The sequence below is a fragment of the Triticum aestivum genome, chromosome 3D (assembly GCF_018294505.1).
Source record: "Triticum aestivum cultivar Chinese Spring chromosome 3D, IWGSC CS RefSeq v2.1, whole genome shotgun sequence".
In the NCBI taxonomy this organism is placed as follows: domain Eukaryota; kingdom Viridiplantae; phylum Streptophyta; class Magnoliopsida; order Poales; family Poaceae; genus Triticum; species Triticum aestivum.
In genome coordinates, this window is record NC_057802.1 from 501,712,401 (window position 1) to 501,717,979 (window position 5,579).

Genomic DNA, 5,579 nt, shown 5'->3' on the forward strand with positions numbered 1-5,579 from the left:
GGTGCTTCTAGAGATATCTTGATACCGACAAAATAAATATCCATTCATATGTATGCTTGGTATATTAAACTTGAAACGATTTTGCTAGAAAATTTTGATCACTGTGCTTAGCGTTAGGATGCAGGGGGGACATTGACTGCCCGTCGTTTTCGCCATAGAATTTAAAATGCACATTTCTTGTTACCATGACCATGTTAAGTAAGAATATTTCAAAAACACGCAACTAGTCCTATTCTAAAATGTAAAGTAAAGCTAGCTCCAAGTAGTAGCAACAAGCACACGGCTATCACTACTGACGATCGACGCAACTCTCTTTAGCCAATCATATATTCACTAGATCGGGATCACGCCTTGGCGCGAGGTGCCGGTCCCAACGTTTTGGTAGTAGTAATTCATGTTTAGCATATGCATCCATACATGAACAACATCATTAGAAGATATTCATGTCTCGCAACTTAGGAAAACACAATCTAATTATTGTGTTCAATGATGAACTTGCTTGAGATACAAAACACTTTATCCACCAAAAGTTCATACAAACGCTGACCCTATCAGACCATGTATTCTACACACGACAAAGAATACGAAAATACCAGATATGCTTTAAATTGTACTCCCTCCGTTTCAAAATAGATGACTCAACTTTGTACTAAAGTTTTTTTTTTTTGCGGGGAACTTTGTACTAAAGTTAATACAAAGTTGAGTCATCTATTTTTGAACGGAGGAATAGTTGGCAGTACATGTTGTCTTATAAGTAAAATCTGTAACCCATCATACAATTCACCTACAGAGTGATACTTTGGGGCTCTATCTTTGCAGTTACCGCTCCATGACCCTGATCTGACGGCCCGGTGCCGGTGCCGCTGAAGATAGACCACGACGATGTTGACGTCGTCGTGGAAGTGTTGCCTTGCCGTCTTCAGGTCATGTACACTCGCCTCTCTCTTCCTTTTGGCTCTCTTCAAAGCACACCGCACTAATCGGTTTGCTATACCCTGCACAAATTATTTCGCACAACCTTCATATGTCCCACGGATCATTCATACAATCATACATTGTGAAAAGATCCAATGTTCCTTATAATAATCACAAGCTATCGTGTGAATAGAAATCAATATTGCATCAGCCTGTAGAAGGTACAAACAACAACTGTTTGACATTGTATAGGTAAACATGGGTATACCATTGTCATGGACCAATAAAACCTACAGTGCGTTGCAGATTTCCATCACAAACCAGGAGAACCTAAGCAACTAACCAACTATCATATGGTGTTACTACTCCACATAAGATAAGTCATGCTAATCGAGGATACAACCACGTGTAGTAGCCTTGACAAATTAACCAATCAGAGCTAGCTATATGCACTATAAAGGCCAGATTACCACGACTATAATCAAAAGTATCATATACTATGATTACACATAAGTCATACTCCCATATGTAGCCTTGTCAAATGAGTCGATCATAGCTAGTGATATATGCTCAAAAACACCCTAGGTTGTCCAGAAAAATACAGAAAAAAGAACAAAAGAAGATGCACACATAACCTTCGGCCACCTTCAAGGCTAAGGCAAATGTACTTCCTCTTTCAGTCCTCTAGCCATGATTACTATGTAGGAGTAATTACCAAGTCCTTAACTTCCTCTCCATTTTTGATTACTACATGACACTACTCTGATATATCCCTTGTTTGTGATGACACTGAAAACTAATATAAGAGCATATGCATAAGCCAGAAATAAAACCACAGTGACTACCTTGGGGGAAAAGCACCTTGACCCTGATCATGGAATGAATCAAATTCTACTTTCGATGGCCAAAATTTTCCGCTTGGATTTTCCGCTCATAACTTCTAAAAACTTTATTCATCAGGCAACTTAGTTATATTATGTTTAGAACAGTGTTCCATGCAGCATTGGTAGAGCAAAAACTGACCCTTAGTTTAGGACTGAAGAAGCTTTTGTGCAAAACTCACAAGGGTAAAGGACACAACATGAGCAATGCATAAAGCAGGTCCTACCTGCAACTTTTGCTGGTATGAACCTGTGATCAATGGTTGCGACGAAGACAACTTCGAGCTTTTCCCATTGTTGATTTAATTAGCCATATTGGGCTAAGTTGCTAAGGTAAACCGGCATCTGAAGCAAGAAAAAAACTATTTTCAGTATGAACAGGGCTCGATGGCATCATCCATGAGTGAGAAGTTGTAATAAATTAGCATTCACCGGCAGTCTTCACTAAATATATGATGGCAACAGTTGATAACTCAGCTAACATGAAAACCCCTTTATCGTAGAAGCAACAATAATTGTGCACTCACCATTCTTAATGCAGGACGGTAGCATGACATAGTTAATCTGCCAGGCATGGCAGATATGAAGGAAAGTAAAAAAAAAGCAGTAAAACTAATAATCAAGAAAAACAGACCAATCTCTAGTGTATACCCGGGTGCGCGCGCACCCACACAATGTATACCACTGACCGGATAGTATTCAACAAGATCAAGTGTGTTACCTTAGGCGGCATGACTCTGTTATGTCGGAGCCAGTGCCATCACCCTCGTCACCCCGGACTCCCTTGGAAGCTGGTAAGAGAGATAGGCGCTGGATAGAAATTACATTGGCGGCCAAAGAAGTGGTAGGCCTTGGTACAACTCTGAAAGGAGAACATAAAAAAGAGCCACTAATAGCATCTTAATAAACTGGGTGGTAGGCAACCAAGTACAATTGATAGCTTGTACCAAATCATGAACTATATATCAAACAAGGTTATTAAATCAGGCAAATGAAAACGTGCGTGAAGACAAGTACGAAAGATCAGTCCCTTTATTTATCCCAACAATAATTAGCAACTCAGGATATGGAAATTTGATCAACAGTATGTGTACACAATTAAGATAGCTTAGCAAAACAGGGCCTCATAAACTAATCATGGCATTGTATATATTTCAGTACTCCCTCCAATCCGAATTAATTGACACAGCCTCTATAAATAGAGGCTGCGTCAATTAATTCGGACCGGAGGAAGTAGCTATAGAATTCAGGCGGACCAAGCACGAAGAATAAGCAGTTGAGCATGGCCTTCGTATCTAATTAACCATCTTTTTCATAACCCAATATGCTTCATGTAACTAACTAAGTTACTTTTGCTTTTTTGTCTGACACATGTTAGCAGTGGAGACTGACAGAATGCAGAAAGGCAACCATATGTAATAAATTAACACCTCTCTGCCTTTAGTCCTTTCAACCTAGCTTAAGTCCAGCAGAAAGTATAAATGAGAACCAAATCGTTACCTCTTTATGAAGAGTAGGAGCATGTATAAATCTTGATCTAAAAACCATTTCAAGAAACCACAAAGCACGAATTGTAATAAACTCTATCCTGCATGGCATAGAAGATTGTGTAGGCAATCTATCAACCGAAACAAGATGAAGTAACCTTGAAGGAAATCAGTGATATCAGGTAGGGCATTGTTAATGTACCAATATCATGTAGGACCGCCGCTAACTCTGCTAAACCCTAAACTTGTCCCTTTCAACAACAGATGTATACTTTCAAATTTTAGCATGTAAAATCCTCGGAAAAAGTAGGAACCTTCGAATTTCATAGATCCTTCCCTCAAGTATAATCATGAGCTGATCGACAAACTTTTCTGGAACTTCTCCATTCTTATGGTTCCTAAATGTGAAAGACTGAACATGCAGCAAGCTATGATGAATGAGCAATTCAACACACAAAAAGCAGGAACAGACTGAAAGAGAAGACACCCAGGCATAGGAAAACCAGATCTGTGTGCTTGATATTTCCATGTTCAGTTACACTGTGCTGGTGAAAGACTGGAGTAGACACTCTGCATTAATGTTCCCTGACCATAATCTTCTCTCACATACTCCTTTGTCAACATCTAAGCAAAAGACCAAAAGACGCAACATGTAAATTTTAGTATTCACTATAACACCTATGCTTCAGTTCCCCATTTTCTCCAAGGAAATGTTTCTAGCAATGTGTTATATGCTCAAAAGCCCATGTTAATTTGTCATTTGAGAATTTCAAGTCACTTCATTTGATGTAACAGGATGTAAGACAATTTTCAGTCACTCTCTAAAGATCTAGATGACGCCAAGAGGAACATATCACTGACAGTATAGAAGCCTGGAAATCATAAGTACATCCTGCAAATCCCATTTCCATCAATTTGTTTTTGTGTGACCATTTTCTACTGAAACCATATAGGATTTAAGCTTTGCAATATTTTGGGAGCTAAACCCCACTTATCTTGTTACAGTGCGGATCAGTTTATCGGGTACATTTTTTATTTGCCTCTGCATATTATATCTTGCGAGACAGAGAAAAAATGAGACACCTAACAAATAAAGCAAGGAAATGAAGACATTGAAACCTAGCACATGTATCCTGAAGGGAACTGCTAGCCAATCATATACTCATATATAGTGCTCTATATAACTTTGAAGTACAGTGAAACTCAAGCGCCAAGTACATAGTTGTAGAAAAGGATAAATCCTGACAAATGAATAAAAAAAGGAAAGAAAAGTAACTCCAAGCACATTTCATATTTACAAATCTAGTATCTAAAACAGATTACCTGAAGACTAAAATCATGGTGCACAGATAGAGGCCCTTACAAAATGGTTTGCCTACCAGCAGCCGCACCCAAAACCAAGTAAGATAATCCCTAAATCCATGCTTCTGGACTGGAATTGGGAAAAACCCAGACACCAAACCACACACGCAGGAACCATATACCTACTCCAGCAAGTATAGCAAGCACATGAGTAGATAGAGCATGAACGAACCTGTCCTGCTCCTGCTCTGGAGTGGTTACTCCTCGAGCGAGAAGCACCCCCCATGGGATACCACACCCTTGCCAGCAGAACGGGGAGGTGAGGGAGTGGAGACAGGCGAGGATCCCGCTGCCGTGACATCCCCTCTTCTTGGGGATGGCTGCAGCCAAGTGGACAACGAACGGCGGCGGCGACGGGTGCGCTCAGATCTCGGACCAGCTGTAGTGCGAAAGGAAATGCAGAGGTCGTTGGATTGCATCTGAGAGAGGGAGAGAGGAGAGGGAGGGAGAGGGGCGCACCTGGCAATGGCCTCCCCGTCTGCTTCTCGTGGCGCGTCCTAGTCCAAGGCTTGCCGCGTGTGGATGAGCGTCTCATCCTGGATGGCGGCCACGACACGGCGGATGGCTGGCTCCCTCTTCCATCCCCATGGCCAGCACTCCTCCTGCTGAGTCCGGACGAACGATGACGGCGCCGTGGATAGCTCAGCCACCTTGTCGTCTCTGCGGCCCGCACTCATCCCCTTGCCCGGTCCCAATGAGGAGGAGGAGGAGGAGGGAGGCACACAGAGGAGGGGTGATTGGCTGGGCAGAGGAGACGACAGGGGCGTGGGTCGCAGTCCACCTCGTGCGGCGACTGGGAAGGGGGGGAAGGGAGGACGGGAGCGCGGCGGCGGGAGCGAAGGAGAGGGATGTGATGGGGATTGGGGAGCGTTGGCTAGGGTTTCACCCAATCGGGGGAGTGAAGAGAAGCAGGCGCCCTCGTCCAACCAGGGCC

General features: G+C 42.5%; 1 long non-coding RNA gene across 3 annotated transcripts; it reads right to left on the reverse strand.

The window, feature by feature from the left end:
- Positions 1–455: 455 nt before the first annotated feature.
- On the reverse strand, positions 456–5,579 carry LOC123080003 (uncharacterized). Of its 3 annotated transcripts, none has more exons than XR_006438177.1 (4): positions 5,105–5,579; positions 2,518–5,024; positions 2,024–2,141; positions 456–995 (listed from the first exon to the last, which is right to left on the reverse strand). It is a non-coding gene; the product is annotated as an uncharacterized lncRNA (long non-coding RNA). The 3 variants fall into 3 exon arrangements; XR_006438178.1 differs by having other exon boundaries at positions 456–2,141; positions 2,518–3,907; positions 4,818–5,024; positions 5,105–5,578; XR_006438176.1 differs by having other exon boundaries at positions 456–2,141.